The 22,266-nt window shown below is 36.6% G+C and overlaps 1 protein-coding gene across 10 annotated transcripts in view; it reads left to right on the top strand.

Moving 5' to 3' along the window:
• The first annotated feature begins 954 nt into the window (after positions 1 to 954).
• ERBIN (erbb2 interacting protein) overlaps positions 955 to 22,266 on the top strand; it is a 136,701-nt gene continuing 115,389 nt past the window's right edge. For 9 of the 10 annotated variants that reach the window (XM_046672212.1, XM_046672218.1, XM_046672220.1 and 6 more), the window contains exon 1: positions 955 to 1,086. The gene's annotated coding sequence lies outside the window, so the exon portion shown is untranslated. The remainder of the gene's footprint in view (positions 1,087 to 22,266) is intronic. The other variant, XM_046672211.1, reaches the window with a different exon arrangement.

The raw sequence follows: 22,266 nt of genomic DNA, 5'->3' as shown, positions 1-22,266 counted from the left end.
CCCGCCCCCGCCGCCGAGCCGCCGCGCAGCCTCTTCCCCCGTCGCCGGCGGGGCGGTGGCGCTGTGGCCGCCGCGGCCTGTGAGGCAGTCCACTCCCCTCCGCCCCAGCCCCTTCCTCCTCCTTTCTCTGCTCTCCCCCCTCCCCTCCCCGCGCCGTCTCTCGCTCGAGTGAATGTGGCGCGGCGGCGCGGGACGCAGCCTCGGCCCCTGCCGCGGCCCCGCGAGCTCCTGAGGAGACGCCGCCGCCGCCGCCGCCGGCCCCCGCCCCCTGCGCTTCCCGGGGAGCCGCCGCCGCCGGGGAAGGAGAACGAGGAGGGGAGCGAAGGGACGGCGGCGGGAAAACGGGAGAGGGCGGAGAAGAGGGCTCGAGGGCAAGGAGGAAGGCGCGGAGGGACGGACGGAAGGACGGACAGCCCGACGGGCGGCCCAGGGAGGGGGCCGCCCTCGAGCCTGCGGGGACCCTCGGCTCCAGCTCCGGGCCGCGGCGGCGGCGGCGGCGCGGGCGAAGGGCGCGGCGGGCGCGATCGAGACAATAACCCCGCCGCCCTGCTCTGGGGGCGGCGGCGAGGCGGAGGTGGCGGCCTAGCGCGGCCGAGGCTCGCGCAGCGCCCCGGCGGCGTCCTCGCGCCCGCGGGCCGGGTCCGGCCGCCGTCGGGTGTGCGGGGCGCGCCGGCCGCCCCGAGCCCGAGGCTCCGCGCCGACGCCCCCTCCCGGGCGCGCCCCTCCCCCCTCCGCGCGCCGAGCTGGTTTTCCGGGTTCCCCTGGACCGAACTGGCTCCTGCCGCTCGCCGGGGCAGGAAGTGAGTTTCGCACGGTAATTCCGGGCGGTGTCACGAGTGAAAAGTTTTTTTTCGGCGGAGATCCTGGTTGGGGCTGGGAAACTCCTGCAAAACTCGAGACCAGGAAGCCAGCGCGCTTCCCAGCCCCCACCAAAGCAACCTAGTCTTCCTCCTGCGGGAGGCCGCTCCACATCCGCTCTTACCGGAGAGAGAAATTCGGCTGGATCCAAAGTGACTCATGAAGGGAAGGAAATCATGTCAGCCGAAGTCTTGAAAGAGCTGCCCTGAGACACTGCCCTACCGAAAGGTAATTTTGACGACAAGTGTCGAGAAGTCACAGAGCTCCTGGGCCAGGAAAGAGAGGAGACTTCGAGTGTGTCTCACTTTTTCCCAAGTGGCCCTAAATTCTCCTTTTCTGCTGTCGAACTGGACGCTGTTTTAGGTGCTAAATAGTAGAACCGGTTTGTTTTCCCCCTTCTACCGGCAGGACTCGCGTTATTTTAGAGGAGGTTGAAAGAATGCAGTGGGACGAAAAGTTTTAAGCAATCTGAAGAAAGAGTGCCTTTGTTCAGCGCCAGGTCCAGAAGTTTTAGTTTCCCGGAACGTATACAATGTATATTTTTTATTTGTTCAGTTGCTGAACCGGCCACTTTTGTTTTGGAAGAAAGTTAGGTCGCTGCAGCGAGTTGGCTGGCTGCTGTTGAGATGGCTGCCACATTTGTTGATACTGTTACCGATTATTTGGCTTTTGCGTTTAATCATATATAGAGATGTTTCAGTTCCTACCCTTATAAATATGTTTCGTTGGATTGTATAAATAAGAGAACTTTGCCCTTCTTAGTCGTTTTCCTAGGTGGGTGATATATTTCTTCAGGAACTTGTCCCTTTCAGACATTTGGAACCTTATAATACTTGTTTGGTTAATTAATTGAGAGCAAGCGTCTGCTAAATTTTTTCGGGTAACTGACCTAGTAGGGAGAAAAAGGAGAAAGTCTAAGTGTTATGGATAAATAGTTATAATTAAAAAACAAACAAAAACACCTGTAAGTAGTTTGATTTGTTAGGACTTCTCTGCAGTTCAGAGCAGAATTTATACGAAGGAAAGTAAAATGCTTAAAACGATTTTCGTGGGAATCACGTTGTGATCAACAGCTGTGCTTTTTGAATAGTACAGTATTTACATTTTTGTGTTGGCCCAAATGTTTTGGCCGGTTCTGCCTAATAAGTGATAGGTCCCTACTGTAGAGGCAGGAGTTAGTGAAGCGTGAGAGACATTCCACCGGGCAGGGTTATAAACACTTCTGACCCAGTCTGTGTCTTTATCGATCAAACTAGTTTTGGTCGCAGCAAACACAAAACGGTTTCTTCAGTGGTGTTTTAGTGTGTCTTTTTAAGTTTGTTTTTTTTCCCCAGTATTTTTGTGGGTGAGGGAGGTGAAAGATAATACTGTGCTTTTGGATAAATATTAGATAAATATGGTTTTCTATTGTAGGTATATCTTAAATATAAATTGATGTTTAATTTGCCCATGGTACCCCAAGAAAAATAGTTGGCTTTCTTTATCTCAAAGAGGAGAAAAGGTAGGTTTTAAATAGGAAGATCAAATTATTTCACAACTTGCTTGTTGTTACTTTATTAAGTATATTGCAAAATAAGACTCTTTTAACTATTTATTGCTATATATTGTTTTGATCTTTTCCCCAGAGCTTAGTCTCTAAAGATCCTTCTTGTTAAAAGAAAATTGTTGGTAAGATTTGTGAGCCATCAAGTAATTCCTCTTAAGTCAAAGTAGCTTTATCAAGGAATTTAAAGTAAATAACTGATCTACTTTTTCATTTTGGAACGTATCATTAGGCAGCAAAAGAGGTTATTCTTGGGCATCTGAAAGAGTGGAACAAAATAAATGGCATTGAACTTCGGTTTCCTTATTTGGCTTATACTTGGCCTCAGAGCAACAAAGCCTTAATAGAGCAAGTCTTTTATAGAGAATTATCACTCTGTGAAGATGTTTCTCTGCGTTAGTAAATTTTACGTGTGAAAAAGTATTGTAGCACTTGAAAAGAACTACTTAAATTCCTGTTTTTAGATATAGTTGTTGATTGCTGTTTTTCTTTAGGGAGCAATAGCATGTTTAGACGCAGACCACACATTTTTAAAAGTGAGGCGTTGACCTTTATAATTACCTTCGATTCCTTTTTCCCTTCAACAAGGCAAAATTTACTTTGTGGTTTCCTTAGAATTTTGTTAGTTTAGCACTGAATTAATGAATTTTAGGCATTATACTCTTGTCAGAGTATAAATATTTTTAAAACCTTGTTTAAAATATGACAGTGGTTTGAAAAGAGGTTAAAAAAGCGATAATCAGCTAAAATATTTTTAAATAGCTTCAAATTTTGTATATTCTTCTTAGTATTGTGTGGGCTTTCATAGATTAAATTGGCAAGTATAGAGTACTTCAGAGTGCTTGCTTATATTGCACAAATGCACATTTAATGACACTGTTTATTGAAGGTACTTAGGAGTTTTCAATAGTAGTAAACTTGATTCTTCAACTAATTAATTTGAATATTATGTTATGAAGTCAGCCTGCTGTTTGAGAACAAGCTATTGCAAACTTTTGATGTATGAAAAGCTTCGAGAGGTTCAAATATGGAAACGAAATATTTAGTGCCTGTTGTTTCTTAATGAAGTGATAACTGTAGTTACAGATGTTTTACATATATCACATTGGCAAATCTCTAAAATTCAGTTATTTTACAGATACAGTCATGCATCACATAACAGTTTCACTCAACGATGGGCCACATATATGACAGTGGTATCATAAGATTAGTACCCTGTAGCCTAGGTGTAGAGTAGGCTGTACCATCTTGTGTAAGTACTCTCTCTGATGTTTGCACAGTGACGAAATGGCCTAATGAAATATTTCTCAAAATATATCCCATCATTATGTGACATGTGACTGTATTGGTATTGAGCTCTTGGTAGTACACACTACCTTACTTTGATAAACACACTTTAAAATTTCAGAAAATTAGGTGCATACTTAGGCATTTATTTTAAATAATTGCTTATAGGTAACATGACTTAGAGTTTAAAATGTTTTTGATATAGAAGTAGTTTCTGGCAGTGTTTACAAAGTATTTGGGATTATGCAGAATTTTAGTGATGTTGGATAGCAAAGTAATTTTCTTTTCTATAATTGCTACTTATCTAAATTCTCTTTAAACACACTTTGTTGCTTGCATTTTTATTTTGACTCTTTCCTTTGCTCATCCATTTCTCTGTTATATGCTTTGTTTTTTTCTGGGAACACCTGTATTATGAGGTCCTAAAAATGTCTTTCTCTTTTCCTTTGCTGACAACGTATGTTGTACCTGTGTTTAGCTGTTGACAATAGATTATTGTTTTTGAATGCTCACTGTTTGCTCTGTCCTAGAAAATGCATACATGAATTATGCTTTATAGTACCCACTTTTGAATTTTCTGAGGAAATAAGCTTAGCATTTCTGCCTTCCACTTTTCTTTGATTTACTCACATTATTTGTTTTTTGTTTCTTTCTTGGTGCCTATCATCACTAACTCTTGAACGAGGCTACACCCATTTTTCAGATTTACCTTTTAGCTTTCTCCTCCGTCTTGTGTTTGCTAATTGTAAAAAAGAAATCTAGCCATTATTCAGCTTTTTCTTCTAATTCCTTTAGGTTCCTATTATTACTGTTATCTTCATTTACTTCCCCTATTTTCTCCATGTTCAGCTGTTGTTTCTTACTTATATTTTGCCCTTCCTTTCTTTTCTAAACTTTATTAGTCCGTATTTATACCTAAAGACCGTTCAAAACATGAATAGAAAAAATTTATTTGATTAGCCCCATTCAATTCTGAATATCCCTTTTGCATTCCAACTCAGTTTACATGCCGATATTTTAATCTGATATTCATTAATATATTTTGTTTTTTTTGTGCTTTGTTTCTTCCATTCTTTTTTTCCTGTTTAATATCCCCAGGGTTACCTCTGTTCAGATCAGGTTGCTATGTTTTCTTGTATTAAGACTCTACAACCCCCTATACCTTCTTGTTTTATTATGCTTTTGGCCTCTTAAAACACACAAGCTTATATCCTCTGTACTTTCCTTCTCCATTGTTCCTTTCTGTCCTACCTCTCAAGTTAGATGTCTTCTGTGTTGTCCCTAAAATTTTGAAATTGCCTTTGTTTTTATGAAGTAAGCACAGTGGAATTCTGTCACTCACTTTAGTCTTGTCACTTCTGGTTTTTTCCCACATACCATTGTAAGAAGGCCTTGTAAGACTTTATAAATGATAGTTTGTAAGACAATAGAAAAGAATACCTAAAAACTAAGTTAATGAAAGATAATTCTACTTATCTGGAGGTTTTTTTTAATCTATGACTTTATGTATATAGAATACAGTAGAAAAATTAGCAAATAATCAAAAAGACATCTGAGTAATCAGAATGGTTGTAATAAAGTCAGAGGACTTCATTCATAGGGACATCCTTATTCAGAGCCCATTTACTTTGTACGCAGTGAGCTGTTTCCTGCCTTTTTGGTGTCCTAGAAAGGGTGAGAAAGGCACATTGACAGCATCGCAAAGTTATGGCCTTTGGTGTTACAGTCAGGGAATAGAAAAATGGAAAGAAGACTGACTAACTTAGAAAATACAGCAGTCCCAGACAGCTTGCTTTGGGGCTGAGTATCTTATACATATCATTTGTCCCTGGGAAGATTCATTCTGTTATAACATAGTATAATTACAAGTAATAGTAATATCCCTAAGGCAGCTCTTATCACATTTTCTGGTCTTAGATCCCTTTATATTCTTATAGGTTATTGAGAACCCCACAGAGCTTTGGTTTATGTGGGTTGTATTTATTATATTTCCCATATTGGACATTTAAAAAAATTAATTTAAAAATAATAATAAATGATTGCATGTTAACATAACACTGTTTTAATTAAAAAATTACTGTTTTCCAAAACAGATCTTTAGCAAAAAGAGTTGCATTGTTATATATTATTGCAAGTCTCTGATGTCTGGTTGAAGAGAAAACAGCTTGATTCTCATGTTTGCTTCTACATTCAATCTTGCAATATGTTGTTTTAGTTGAAGTTATATGAAGAAAATCCAGCATTATACAGATATATGGTTGGAAAAGGAAGGCGTATTTTCACAGCCTTTGTAGATAATTGTGGGTATTCTTTGATAGCACACTAAAATTTGACCAGTGGTAGTTTTTTAAAGGTTAGCTGCAGTGTTGGATTTGGAACTGTATTAATGAATTTTTGATTTCTTGTTACCTGAAAATCCATGGTTTATCTTGCACTTTGAATCTTTTACCTGTTGATGATTTTGTAACACTATGTTTGGGAAATACTGGTTCATTGAGTCACACGTTTTTTCCAAATGTTGACATGTTTAATTATGTAGTAGCAAACAAAAAATTTTGTTAATATCACTACTAATCTCATCAGAAAAGTCTTTAATACTATGAAGCTGTCAAACTCAGGGTGGCAGATACAAGTTTTTTACAATTCTAAATTTTCACTTGGAAGTTCTAATATTAATCATTGGTAGCAAATGGTATTAATGTTTTTCGCTTGAAGTTACTAGATTGGTTTATTTTTGAGAAAATGTCTGCCAGATTCCTGAGTCTGTGTAACAATCATAGTTTGTCGTTTGTTCTTTTGGGTCAAAATGATGTTCCATGAAAGAAAGGCTAATTTAGCTCATAACTCAACATAATTACACCAGTGCTCTCAAGTGCTTTTCCTTGAGATTGCCATTCCTTCACATAGAATATGAAGATGACATATTGAAAAGTTGAGATTTCTTTACTGCTCCATTAAAGTTATTCCTAAGTGAAAGTGACATTTAAGAAGAAATCAGAATATGTAGTGGTGCTAGTATAGCTTGATACCACTGCCCTTATTTGTCCTAAGGTGCTAGCAGTTTTACTCACCATTGCTGTGAATACAATGGGAAAGGGCAAATGATGTTTTAGTATTATTATGAAAATCGTTTTCACCTTGAAGACTCCTTGAAAGTTTCTCAGGAGTTGAAAGGCCCACGCACTACACTTGAGAACTTAGATGGGTGTTGGGATTTATGGAGCTTTTCATTACTTCTTTTGATTTTTTTTTTTTTTGGTCTTCTGGTATGAAATTCTGGGAGAATCCTGAGGCTTGATCTTTTAGCATACTAATTTGGTCGTCAGTTCTTTTCAATTATTTCATTACTTTTTGGGGGCGAGGATTAGAGTTTCTGAGAACTCTTGCTTTTTCTTAGAAGTTGATTTTTATTTTTTTAGTTGTATATTTCTTCTACATGTAACTTGCATCTCTGAAGAAGATTCAAGAGATTGATCAAATTCAAGAGATAGATCAAATTTTTGATTTTCTTGTGCTTAGTATATTTATCATGCTTTTGGTTTTCGCTCAAATGTTAGATTTTTCATTGTGGCTAAAGTTTTATCTTATGGTCTAGACTTGACTATATTGGTCATTTAACTGTATTTCCCCAGTCCAAGTGAATCCCTGTTCTTGCTTTGGTATATATGGGTTTCTCCTTGAGGGTATGTGGGTAGCTTGTCCTCTTTCACGTGTTTCCTCTCCCTCAGGAGATAATAAACCCCTGTTTTCACAGTTAATGCTGCCTGAGGGTCAGATCTCCCACTGCACAGAGAGCTCTGCTGGAGGCCTTAACTATGCAGCTGTTCCGCTGTGGTTTTATTACTGGGCTGACTGCCTAGGACACATTTCTCCCAATATGTCTTGCTAAGAAAACTTATTCCTTTTGGAGATCCCACTTTATGTTTGTTTTGTGTATCTGGTTCCTCAGACGTGTTATGTTTTACTTTCGTTTCCCCACCAATCCACTTTGTATTCTCTACAAGTTCCTTTCTGTTCTTATCTGTAGATAGACCACTCCCAGGTTTTCCAGTACTCCTATAGATTTTTTGTAATTTTTTTTTCATATTTTAAAGTTTGGAATGATGAAAAACAGAAGAGTTGGAAGCATAGTACAAAGAATTTTTTTGTTTTTGAACCATTTGACAGTATGTTGCCCACGTGGTGCCCAACACCCCCAAATACTGTAATGTTTATTTCCTCCAAGTAAGGACATTCTCCTACATAATGACATCATAACCATCGACATTAGGAAGTTAACAGGAATACATTACTGACACCTAAATCTGTTAGGTGTTGTCTCAGTGTCTTTGAGAGAAAAAGGATCCAGTTTAGAATCATGTGTTACATTTAGTTGTCATGTCTGTTGGTCTCCTTTAATCTGGAACAATTTGTCTTCCCTTTACATTCAGGGCCTTGGCACTTTAGAAGATTATAGATCTAGTTATTATGTAGAATACCTCTTAATTTGCATTTCTCCGATATTTTTATTAGATCTTTGATTAAATTTTCAGGATTAGATCTTTAGTAGGGTTATCATGGAAGTGATGCTGCGTTCTTCTCATTTCATCTTACCAGGTGGCGGTCAATTTCAGTTGTCCCAGTACTGATAGTCATTGATTATATGGTTAAGGTGGTAACTACCAGACGTCTCCTATGTCTAGGTACTTTTTCCTTATTTTTTGTGTGGGTATGTAAATATTTTGCTCTTCATCAGATTTTTAATTTATTTGTCTGTTTACATCTACATATATTCGTGTTTATATTCACTGGGTTATAATCCATTATCATTTATTTTGATTCTCAAATTATTCTTGATTTGGCTAATGGGAATCCCTTCCAGCTGGCTTATTTTCTTTTTGACATAACTCTTCCTTCTTTGAGCACTTCCTTGTGTCTAACACAATATCATGTTCCAGACGTAGCTTCAAACTTGCTCCAGGTGTGTTTAGTGGAAAATGGTACTTAGAAGCCAAGATCTGAACACTTCTTGTGTTTATTGCTCTTAGAGTGTTGCTGCTGCCAGGCCTTGTTAGTGTATAGAGCAAAAGGATATTTTGATGTGCACATTCACATTTACATCTATATTTATTTCTATAAATATAGTATGATGTCACAATGATATCTCCAGTTCTGATCCAGCACCGTGGGGTTCATTCTAATGTTTTCCCTTTCTATATTTGTAATTTATCTCTGACAATGAGAATTAGTTTTGTTTCTGTACTTTTTTTGATAAGAGAGATGAGGTAAACATTTGTTCATACAGACATTTTCAGTCAGATGTCCCTGTAGTCTGATTAATTTGCAAAGTATTTCTAAAGGGATAAAATTCTAAAATGTAATATCTGGTAAAATACACTTAAGTGAAATATTTCATTTCTCAGTTATCCTGATGACTATGTGAAAGGTGGATGCAAAGGAATCAGTACTTGTATTGTCTATGTTGGATAAGCTCCTTATAGACATATGTTGGATCTCGATTTTAGTATGAGTGCAGTAATTTTGATGCAACTGTGTCTGTCCATATTGAGGTTATATTGTTTGTATGATCCCAAAGTTTGGAGCACGTATCTATCTTCCTGATAATGGTGTCCTTGGAATTTCAAACCTTAGATGAATTCTAGAATCTTGGACAGTGAGGTGGGAAGATTGTTTCATTTGTATAGGGCCGTTCAAGAATCCTGTAATCTAAAAATGAATCTCTTTGCCAAGGCTATCACCCAGCCTAGAATAAATTGGTTTGACTTCCTCATCCCTGGAGATTTTGGAAATGATTTAAGAGGCATACTGGGATATCTTTTTGTGACTAGAATAGATATACTTTCAGTCTTCTAGGAAAAGATAAGGATCCTGGCAGCAGCAAATGGATTCTTTGGGTGCCCTGTTAATCTCTGGGGACTTCAAAAGGATTAGTTAATTGTCCTGGGGCTAGCTGCAGAATCTCTGAGACAGAGTATAGTAGATGCAGTTTGATTTGTCGGAGATACCTGATGTTAAGATAGTATCCTTGACCTTAGTTATTGAAATCAATACTATTTCTCTCAATTCTGTCTTTTAACTATGTATAGAGGGAGATACTGTAGAGTAGGCTAGGAAGGCTGGATAAGGTACAAGCAGTGAGAGGCTTTTTGATAGGCAAAGGGCTAAAACAATTACCTTAATTTTTATTTCTGGTTATAAAAATTCAAGTACAGAAATGTATACTGTAGAAGAAGAAAATTCTCTATAATCCCATCTCCCACTGATACTCTTAATGTGTTGTGTATTCTTCTGAAGATTTCTATATATATTCCAACATATCAGTGTGCAGGTGTATACATGTATAAATATCTTTAAGTAAAAATGGAAGATATATTTCATTTATATATAAGGGAATATAGTAGATATGTATATGTGTTAATAGGAGTGTTTCTAGGTTGTTAAACATAACAATGCTGTACAGAATATAGGTTTATTGTACTCTTTGCACATAAATTTTTGCACTTTTATATGAATTTTTTCTGGTGGATAAATACCCAAAGTGCATTTTGCTATGTATGTAGTTAAAATTGATACATAGAATCAAATTCCCTCTGGAGAGTTTGTATCAATTTATACTTTAATCAGTAGTATATAAGAGTACCTCTGTATGTGTATTGTTGAAGAGGTTGGATATTAGCTGTCTTAAAATACTTGTGCAAATCTGAGGCAGGCAATATAGTTATATATATAAGATAATAGGCTTTGGAGTCAGATTGCATAGATGTAAATCTGTTAACTAATTGTGACGTTGGCAAGATAAATGTAAAGAATTCTTTTAGGAATTACCTATTTGTATGTCTTTTGTGTTCCCTATGGATTTAGTTGGTTTGTTGCTTATATGCTTTGGTTATGGTGTTTATTATGTAGAAATTAAAAATGTTTTTGAATTTAAGTTTTTCTGGAAGTCTAAATTTTAGTGTAGTCAAATTTGTCAGTCTTTCTGCATTTTGGGGGCTTAATGATATTCTTAGAAAAAATTCGTGACAAGATTATAAAAATAATAACCTAAGTTTTCCTTTAAGGAGTGAAATAATCATCTAGATTTATTCTCTCCAAATTTCTAACCAGTTGTTGTAACACTATTTGTTGAATAAATCATCTTTTTACAGCTAAAATTCTCGTTAGCAATAGTAAATTCCCAAATATATTTACGTAATCTGTGTTATTTTCTTTCTTACTGTTTTTGTTATGATAATACTATGCTATCTTGATCTTTTCTTTTCTCATTATAGTATGCTTAATATCTAGAAGTGTCAGTTTATTACTCTACTTTTCAAAGAATTTTCCAGGTGGACTTGAATCATTCTTATTTCCAGAAATCTTGTTTGTATGTTGATTGAGAGTGCTTTGAATTTATAGATTAATTTAGGAAGTAATTGATACCTTTACAATAGCATATCTCTTTCTAGGAAGATACCTTTTCTGTTTATTAAATAGTTTATGCCATTCAGTGGAGTTTATGATTTTCTTCTTGTCATATCCCTGTTTCTTCTTAGTATGCATATTTCTTGGTATTATTAAGAAATATGTATTTTTTTTTTTTTTTTTTTAAAGATTTTATTTTTTCCTTTTTCTCCCCAAAGCCCCCCGGTACATAGTTGTGTATTCTTCATTGTGGGTTCCTCTAGTTGTGGCATGTGGGGCGCTGCCTCAGCGTGGTCTGACGAGCAGTGCCATGTCCGCGCCCAGGATTCGAACCGACGAAACACTGGGCCGCCTGCAGCGGAGCGCGCGAACTTAACCACTCGGCCACGGGGCCAGCCCCTAGAAATATGTATTTTTTTGTTAAATTTATTTCAAAAACAATTGAGGGAGGGTGAGAGCTGCTGCTGTTATGAATGGGGCTATTTTGTTATTTGTATTCTCACTGGATATTTAAATAGAGGTTAATTTTTCATTTGTTTATTGCCTACTAAATTCTACTGAGGACTTTAAAACATTGCTAATAGATTTTTAGATGATATGCTTGGATCTTCTCAGTATGTAATTATAGATGCACTAGCAATAGTACCTTTTATTTTTAGTTGAATCATAAATATATTAATTAAATTGTATATTTTAATACTTTATAATTTATTATGCATACTAACAAGTACTTGATAACCCCTCTTTTTAACTACAAAATTCTTCCCTCTGTTTCCTTCTGTTGCTTGAGATCATCCTTCAACGTTAGGATAGCAGTCTGATTAATCTTCAGTAAGGGGATCAGGAATTTTTCTTGCCACCCAGGAGCTTCCATTTAATCACACTGTACTTGCTTTCTCTAGCATTGTCTGGCTGTGGGAATGGGCAGGGGAGAAAGAAAATTTGGAAGACTGAGTATCCTTTGTTAGAGAAGCAAAAATCCTTGGGTTGATTTATGTAGAAGTTGATCCCTTCTACTACTGTTCAGCTCTTTAACTTCCTCTTGAAGGTGTGTTTAGTGATAGAGAAATGGATTCTTGAACCTTGCTGTTCCTTAACTGCTTTTTGGTTTATCTCTGAAAAAAATAATGCTACTTGTAAACATTTTCCTTAACTGCTTAGTATTCAGTGTAATGCACAGTAATAATTATGAATATCATTAAATTAGAGTTATTCTGGTCCTTTATTTGATTATAATAGTAAACTCTCTACTTATGTAGTTTATACACACAATAAACGTTTCCCAGGAGATCTTTGCCACTGCTTACACCCTAGGGTTTATTTTATTTTATTTTTTTTGTTGTTTTATCATTTTTTTTTTATTGAGTTATTGATAGGTTACAATCTTGTGAAATTTCAATTGTACATTAATGTTTGTCAGTCATGTTGTAGGTGCACCACTTCACCCTTTGTGCCCACCCCTCACCCCACCTTTCCCCTGGTATCCACTAAACTGTTCTTGGTCCATAGTTTTAAATTCCTCATATGAGTGGAGTCATGCACAGATTATCTTTCTCTTGCTGGCTTATTTCACTTAACATAATTCTCTCAAGGTCCATCCATGTTATTGCAAATGGAATGATTTTGTTCTGTTTTGCAGCTGAGTAGTATTCCATTGTATATATGTACCACATCTTCTTTATCCATTCGTCTGTTGATGGGCACTTAGGTTGCTTCCACGTCTTGGCTATTGTAAACAGTGCTGCAATAAACATTGGGGTGCACAGGACTTTTGTTACACCCTAGGGTTTATTTTTGTCAATTTACATGTTTTGCTGAACTTGATCTTATACTTCCTTGTGATATATTTAAGAGATAATTTGGTATAAATGAAAGATACGTTCCTTAGAATGCTGATATTTTCCTCTCGCTCAATGGATTTTATCAGTGACAGTCACTAACTCTGAAATGGTCTAGGTAACTACCTTTCCTTTCCTTTTTAATTAACAGAAGAGGAAACTGTTGGCCCAGAGAGAGGAAGTGAAATCCTAGAGGTCATCTAGTTTGTTAGTGATATAAGTGAGATTAGAAAGATAAATCCAGGTTTCCTGACTCTTGGTTTTTCCCTTATACCAGCATTTTCCTAGGTGTGTTCTGAAGTAGAATCTCTTTAGAATAGCACTATCTTTTTATGTGCCAAATGTTTATTTTGTACCTCTTTTCAAATCTCATTGTTCCCCCACCCCAGCTCTCTTGGGATATAGTTGACATATAAGATTGTGTAAGTTTAAGGGGTACAACGTGTTGATTTGATACACGTATATTAAAGTATGATTACCACGGTTGCATTAGCTAATGCTTCCATCATATCACGTAATTACCTTTTCTTTTTTGTGGTAAAAACATGTAAGATCTACTCTCTTAGCAAGTTTGAAGTGTATAATACAGTATTGTTAACTATAACCCATCACAGTGCTGTGCATTAATCCCCAGAACTCTTCTACTTTTTTTTTCCAGAACATTTTTAATAAGTGTTATAGGAAAAAAGTGTGGGTTCACATAAATGAGGAAACCTTGGGTTAATACACCTTTTTTTTTCTTTGTCAGATGACAATTTGTCATAGATGATTGTTTTTAATTTTAGAAATAACTGGAATACACCTCAGTTTACAAAAAATGTTAGCGTCAATATTTGAGCCAAGAAGTTCCATGGAAAGATTTGTCCTAAAGCAGTGTGTAATTTGTAATCTCAGGTTTTTAAAAATAGACTTTATTTTTTGAGTAGTTTCAGGTTTCCAAAAAATTGAGAGGAAAGTATAGAGTTCACATATACTCCACCCCCTCCCTGCCGTTTCCCATATTATTAACTGCAGCATGTTTCTTAGAATTGGTGAACCAATATTGATACATTATTAACTCTCAGTTTACATTCGGGTTTACTCTTTGTGGTGTACATTCTTTGGGTTTTGACAAATGAATAATGACAGATATCCACCATTGTTGCTAATAATAGCACCAGTGTATTCAGTGGTGATAGTTTATGGATAAGTGAAATTAATGACAGCAATGTTAAAACGGATGGGAGGAAGGAATTGGGAATACTCTGTTATAAGGTACTTGCATTACTTGCGAAGATCAAGTTACGTTTTACTGACACATCTGTAGGAATAATGTAATATAAATACTAAAATCACCTATCTTGGATATTTGGAAGCTGATTTTTAAAGAAATGATAAACTTTTGGTAATTTGTGTCCACAGTTTCTGGAAAATTAAAATTTAAATGTTGGCCTGTTTTATTTCTGAGGTATAGGCAAATGGTTATAGATGAAAGTGGAAGCATTTTCATCGTTAAATTTTTTAGTCATTGTTTTACAACTCCTGCTTGGCCTCTTTGTACACGAATGTGTGCTCATCCATCAAGCCCAGCTCAAGTCATTGTTTCCACTGGAGCTTCCCCAGATATTTAAGAAGTTTCCCCTCCTTTGGATTTATAGCTTAAATTAAAAAAATAATTGTAGTAAAATACACATAACGTAAAATTTACTATCTTAACCTCTTTTAAGTGTACAGTTCAGTTTTTTTAAGTATATATTGTTGTGCATCAATTACCACTATCCATCTTTAGAACTCTTTTCATCTTGCAAAATTGCACCTCTATACACAATAAATAGTGACTCCCTATTCCTTCCTCCTTCCTCCCAGCCGCTGGCAACCACCATTCTACTGTCTCTAAGATTTTACTGCTTTAAGTGCCTCATATAAATGGAACCATATAGTATTTGTCCTTTTGCGTCTGGCTTATTTCACTTAGCGTATTGTATTCAGCATTCATCCATCTTGTAGCACATGTCAGAATTTCCTTTTTAAGGCTGAGTATTCCATTGTATATACTATGTTTTGCTTAACTGTTCATCTATAATGGACACTTGGTTTGCTTCCACATTTTATCTGTCGTGAATAATGCTTCCATAAACATAGGTGTACAAATATCTCTTTCAGACCCTTCTTGCAATTCTTTGGGTATATAGTCACAAGTGGAATTCCTGGATCATATGGTAATTTTATTTTTAATTTTTTGAGGAACTGCCATATTGTTTTCCACAGTGGTTGCACTATTTTACATCCCTATTAACAGTGCATACGGAGTCTAATTTCAACACCTCTTTGCCAACAGTTATTTTCTGTTTTTTTTGCGGATTTTGTGATAGTAGCCATCCTAATGGGTGTGAAGTGATATCTCATTGTAGTTTTGACTTGCAGATGAGTGATATGGAACATCTTTTCATGTGCTTATTGACCATAAGCACTTTTAGTGTGCTTATTTGTTTATCTTCTTTGGAGAAATGTCTGTTCAAACCCTTTGCCCAATTTTGAGTCAGGTTATTTTGTTGTTGAACTTTAGGAGTTCTCTGTATTCTGGATATTAATCAGATATATGATTCGCAAATATTTTCTCTTATTCTGTCGATTGCCATTTTACTCTTGTTGATAGTAGCTTGATGCACAATAATTTTTAAGTTTTCATGAAATCCAATTTGTCTGATTTTTCTTTTGTTGCCTCTGGCTTTCATGTCATAGCCAAGAACTCATTGCCAAATCCAATGTCATGAAGCTTTTGCCCTATGTTTTCTTCTAAGAGTTTTAGTTTAGATTTATATCTTTAAAAAGTGCTTTGGCATTTAATTTAAAACTTAAATATATAAACTGTTTTGTATTGTTTTCTAATTGTTCTTGGATATTTTGGTTAACCTAACCAAATTTTTTCTTTTTTAATTAAAAGTAGAAATGCTAGCATTCTTCTCTCTTTCCCCAGTTTATAAATGTTTCATTTTCAGGCTTCTCTTTGCAATTAAACCGTTTATTTTGAGATAATTGTAGATTCACATACAGTTTTAAGAAATACTTCAGCAAGATCTCATGTACTTTCTACCCATTTTCCCCTTGAGGCAACACCTTGCAGAATTACAGTACAGTATCCCATACACGATATTGGAATTGATGGTCCAGATACAGAATAGTTGCGTCATCACAAGAATCCCTGTTGTTTCCCTTTTATTACTACAATACCTATCACCCTCCCTTACTGACCCCCCACCCCCTTGTCTTTTCAAAACTGTATAAATGGAATCATATGGTATGTAACTTTGGGGTTTGGCTTTTGCACACAGCCAGACTCCCTAGAGCTTCATCCAAGTTCTTGATTACAGTAATATTTATTCATTTTTATTGATGAGTGGTATTCCACAGTATGGATGTACTACCAGTTTGTTTAATTATTTTACGTTGAAGGATATTGAGGTTGTTTCCACTTTGAGGCTGTTATGAATAAAGCTTCTATGAACATTTATGTACAGAATTTTGAGTGAAGATAAGTTCTCATTTTTCTGGGGTAAATGTCTAAGAGTGTAATTGCTGTGTTATATAGTTTAGTTTTTATTATTTTTTAAAAATTTTATTGAGGTCATCATAATTTACAACATTGTGAAATTTCGGTTGTACATTATTGTCAGTTACCATATCAATGCCCACCCTCCACCCTCCTTCCCCTCTGGTAACCACTAATTGTTCTCTTTGTCCATGTGTTAGTTTATCTTCCACATATGAGTGGAATCATATGAGACAAATCGTATGGTGTTTGTCTTTGTCTGGCTTGTTTCACTTAACATAATACCCTCAAGGTCCATCCATGTTGTTGGGAATGGGACTATTTTGTCTTTTTTTATGGCTGAGTAGTATTCCATCGTGTATATATATATATATATATATATATATATATATATATATATACAATGTCTTTATCCAGTCATCAGTTGATGGGCACTTGGGTGGCTTCCACGTCTTGGCTATTGTGAATGATGCTGCAGTGAACATAGGGGTGCTTAGTCCTTTTACGTTGTTGCTTTTAAGTTCTTTGGATAAATACCCAGTAGTGGGATAGTTGGGTTGTATGATATTCTTTTCTTTTTTTTTGAAATCTCCATACTGTTTTCCACAGTGCCTGCACGAGTTTGCATTCCCACCAGCAGCGTATGAGGGTTCCGTTTTCTCCACATCCTCTCCAACATTTGTTATTTTTTGTCTTGGTGATTATAGCTGTTCTGACAGGTCTAAGGTGGTTTTTTAGTGTAGTTTTGATTTGTATTTCCCTGATGATTAGTGATGTTAAACATCTTTTCGTGTGCCTATTGGCCATCTGTATATCCTCTTTGGAAAAATATCTGTTTATATCCTCTGCCTGTTTTTGGATCGGGTTGTTGGTGTTTTTGCTGTTGAGTTGTGAGTTCTTTATGTATTTTGGAGATTAACCCCACGTTGGATATATGATTTGCAAATATTTTCTCCCACGTGGTGAGTTGTCTTTGTTTTGTTCATGTTTCCTTTGTCTTGCAGAAGCTCTTTAGTCTGATGAAGTCCCATTTGTTTATTTTTTCTTTTGTTTCCCCTGTCCGAGTAGAGGTGGTATTCGAAAAGATCCTTCTAAGACTGATGTCAAAGAATGTACTGCTTGTATTTTCTTCTAGGAGTTTAATGGTTTCAGGTCTTACCTCCAAGTCTTTGATCCATTTTGACTTAATTTTTGTCTATGGTGAAAGATAACGGTCTACTTTCATTCTTTTGCATGTGGCTGTCCAGTTTTCCCAATATCATCTATTGAAGGGACTTTCCTTTCTGCATTGTATGTTCTTGGCTCTTTTGTTAGAGATTAGTTGTCTGTAGTTGTGTGGTTTTATTTCTGGGCTTTCAGTTCTGTTCCATTGATCTGTGTGTCTGTTTTTATACCATTACCAGGCTGATTTGATTACTGTAGCTTTGTGATGCCTCCAGCTTTCTTCATTTGTCTCAGGACTGCGTCAGCAATTTGGGGTCTTTTGTTGCCCCATATGAGTTTTAGGATTCTTTGTTCTATTTCCCTGAAGAATATCATTGGAATTCTGATGGGATTGCATTGAATCTGTAGATTGCTTTAGGTCAGATAGACGTTTTGACTATATTTACTCTTCCAGTCCACGTGCATGGAATATCTTTCCATTTCTTTATGTCATCATCAATTTGTTTCAATAGTGTCTTATACTTTTCTTGTATAGGTCTTTCACTTCTTTGGTTAAATTTATTCCTAGATATTTTATTCTTTTTGTTGTGATTGTAAATGGGAGTGTATTCTTGAGTTCTCTTTCTTCTAGTAGTTGTTAGAATATAGAAATGCAACTGATTTTTCTAAGTTGACTGTGTACCCTGCAACTTTGCTGTAGTTGTTGATTATTTCTAATAGTTTTCTGATGGATTCTTTAGGTTTTCTGTCTATAAAATCATGTCATTTGCAAACAGTGAGAGTTTCACTTCTTCATTGCCTATTTGGATTTCTTTTATTTCTTTTTCTTTCCTAATTGCTCTGGCCAAAACCCCCAGTACCTTGTTGAATAAGAGTGGTGAGATTGGGCATCCTTGTCTTATTCCTGTTCTCAGAGGGCTGGCTTTCAGTTTTTCCCTGTTGAGTATGATGTTGGCTGTGGGTTTGTCATATATGGCCTTTATTATGTTGAGGTACTTTCCTTCTATACCCATCTTTTTTTTTTTTTTTTAAGGAAGATTAGCCCTGAGCTAACATCTGCCACCAATCCTCCTCTTTTTGCTGAGGAAGACTGGCCCTGAGCTAACATCCTTGCCCATCTTCCTTTACTTTATATGCGGGATGCCTACCACAGCATAGCTTGCCAAGCAGTGCCGTGTCCACAAGCGGGATCCAAACCGGTGAACCCCAGGCCGCCAAGTGGAACATGCAAACTTAACTGCTGTGCCACCGGGCTGGCCCCTATAGCCATCTTATTGAGAGTTTTTATAGTAAATGCATGTTTGATCTTGTCACATGCTTTCCTAGCATCTATTGAGATGATCATGTGGTTTTTATTCCTCATTTTGTTAATGTGATGTACCACATGGATTGATTTGTGGATGTTGAACCATCATTGCATCCCTGATATAAATGCTACTGGATCATGATGTTTGATCTTTTTGATGTATTTCTGTATTCGGTTTGTTGATATTTTGTTGAGGATATTTGCTCTTTGTTCATCAGTGATATTGGCCTGTAATTTTCCTTCTTTGTGTTATCCTTGTCTGGAATCAGAGTGGTGTTGACTTTGTAAAATGTGTTAGGAAGTGTTCTGAATTCTTCAACTTTCTGGAATGGTTTGAGAATGATAGGTGTTAAAATTTCTTTGAATGTTTGGTAGAATTCTCCAGAGAAGCCATCTGGTCCTGGTATTTTATTTTGGGGGAGGTTTTTCACTACTGTTTCAATCCCTTTACTTGTGATAGATCTATTCAGATTCTTATTTTTTGATTCAGTTTTGGGAGGTTGTCTGAGTCTAAGAATTTATCCATTTCTTCTAGCTAGCCCAATTTGTTGGCATATAGTATTTCATAGTATTCTCTTAGAATCCTTTGTATCTCTGTGATATCTGTTGTAATTTCTCTTATTTCATTTCTAGTTTTATTTATTTGGGTCTTCTCTCTTTTTTTCTTAGTGAGTCTGGCTAAGGGTTTATCAATTTTGTTTATCTTCTCAAAGAATCAGCTCTTTGTTTCATTGATCCTGTCTGCTGTTTTTTGGTTTCAATTTCATTTATTTCTGCTCTAATTTTTATTATTTCCCTCCTGCTGACTTTGGGTTTTGTTGGTTCTTCTTTTTCTAATTCGGTGAGGTGTAGTTTAAGATTGCTTATTTGAGATTAATCTTGTTTGTTAAGGTAGGTCTGTATTACTATGAATTTCCCTCTTAGGACTACTTTTGCTGCATCACATGAGTACATATGTTGTATTTCTTTTCTTTTCTTTTTTTTTTGAGGAAGATTAGCCTTGAACTAACTACTACTGCCAGTCCTCCTCTTTTTTGCTGAGGAAGCCTGGCCCTGAGCTAACATCTGTGCCTATCTTCCTCTACTTTATATGTGGGACGCCTACCACAGCATGGCCTGCCAATTGGTGCCATGTCCGCTCCCGGTGTCTGAGCTGGCAAACCCTGGGCCGCCGAGAAGCAGAACGTGCGAACTTAACCACTGCACTGCCGGGCCGGCCCATGTATGTTGTATTTTCATTTTTCTCCAGATATTTTTTGATTTCTCCTTTAATTTCTTCAGTGATCCATTGATTGTTCAGAAGCTTGTTATTTAGTCTTCACATCTTTGTCCCTTTCCTAGCTCTTTCTTTGTAGTTGATTTCTAGTTTCATAGCATTATGGTTGGAAAAGATGCTTGATATGAGTTCAGTCTTCTTAAATTTATTGAGGCTTTCCTTGTTTCCCAACATATGGTCTATCCTTGAGAATGTTCCATGTGCACTTGAGAAGAAGGTATATTCTGCTGCTTTGGATGGAGTATTCTCTATATATTTATGAACTTCATCAGGTCTAGATTTTTGTTTAAATCCACTGTTTCCTTGTTCACTTTCTGCCTAGATGATCTATCCATTGGTGTAAGTGGGATGTTGAGGTCCCCTACTGTTACTGTGTTGTTGTTAATGTCTCCTTTTAGGTCTGTTAATAGTTGCTTCATGTACTTTGGTGCTGCCACATTGGGTGCATGTATGTTTATAGGTGTTATATATTATTGGTGGAGTGTCCCTTTTATCGTTATATACTGCCCCTCTTTGTCTCTTAGTGCCTGTTTTATTTTGAAGTCTACTTTGTCTGATAAAAGTATGGCAACACCTGTTTTCTTTTTTTGCCATTAGCTTGGAATATCATCTGACCCTTCACTTTGAGCCTGTGTTTGTCTTTAGAGATGAGGCCACTTATTGTTGGGTCTTGTTTTTTAATCCATCCCACCACTCTGTGTCTTTTGATTGGAAAACTCAGTCCATTTACATTTAGAGTGATTATTGATATATAAGTCCTTAATGCTGCCATTTTCTCTCTCATTTTCTTTTTGTTCTGTATTTCCCTTGTTTCTCATCCTGTGTATTTCAGACTTCCAGTTCAGTTTGGTTGTCTCTATGATGGTTTTCTCAGTTTTCTCTTTAGTTATCATTTGTATTTCTGTTCTGATTATTTGTTTAGTATTTACCATGAGGTTTGTATAAAAAATCTTGTAGATAAGATAGGTCATTTTCTGATAGCCTCTTATCTTCTTAGTCTGTGCAGGTTTAATTCCTTTTCTCTTCCCCATCTAAGTTATTGTTGTCATAACTTATTCCATTTTGTGTCATGACTTTGTGGTTCAAATGAAAAGATTATATTTATTTTTGACGTTTTCCTTCTTTTTATCATTAATGTTATAATTGAGTGTTTGTTAACCTGTTCTGATAGAGATCTGCAATTTTATGATTTTGCCGGCTTATTTGTCTCCTTGCTCAAGGCTTTGTAAACCCTTTTTCCCCCCCAGGTATGAGGGCTTTCTTGATCATTTCTTGGCAGTTGGGGGGGTTTGTGGCAATGAACTCCCTAAGTTCTTGTTTATCTGGGAAATTTTTTATTTCTCCATCGTATTTGAAGGCTATTTTCAGTAGATACAGTACTGTTGGCTGAAAGTTTTTGTCTTTCAGAATTTTGAATATATTATTCACTGTCTCCTAGACTTTAAGGTTTCTGCTGCAAAATCTGCTGAAAGTCTGATAAGGGTTCCTTTGTAAGTTATTTTCTTCTGCCTTGCTGCCCTTAATATCTTTTCTTTGTCATTGACTTTTTGCCAGTTTTACTACTGTATGCCTCGGAGAAGGTCTTTTTACGTTGGTATAATTAGGAGTTCTGTCAGCTTCTTTTACTTGTATTTCCAGCTCCTTCCCTGGGTTTGGGAGGTTCTCAGCTATTATTTATTTGAACAAGCATTCTGCTCCATTCTCTCTCTTTTTCTCCCTCTGGAATACCAGAATCCTTATGTTGCATTTCCGTGTTGAGTTTGGTATTTCTTGGGGGAGTTTTTTCGTTTCTTTTTAGTCTTAATTCTCTCTCCTCCTCCATCTGAAGCATTTCTATATTTCTGTCCTCCATAACATTAGCTGTTATTTAAAGACACCAGATTCTTCTTTATTTCGTGTGTTGTTTTTCCATCTCGAACATTTGTGATTGGTTTTTCTCTTACAGTTTCAGTCACTTTTGTAAAGAATTCCCTCTGTTCATTAATTTTGTTCCTGATTTCATTGAACTATCTGTATTTTTTTGTAAGTTGTTGAGTTTTTTTATGATAGATATTTTGAATT

The sequence above is a fragment of the Equus quagga genome, chromosome 9 (assembly GCF_021613505.1).
Source record: "Equus quagga isolate Etosha38 chromosome 9, UCLA_HA_Equagga_1.0, whole genome shotgun sequence".
In the NCBI taxonomy this organism is placed as follows: domain Eukaryota; kingdom Metazoa; phylum Chordata; class Mammalia; order Perissodactyla; family Equidae; genus Equus; species Equus quagga.
The sequence above is the reverse complement of the archived record's forward strand: the minus strand, read 5'-3'. Positions and strand labels throughout refer to the sequence as shown.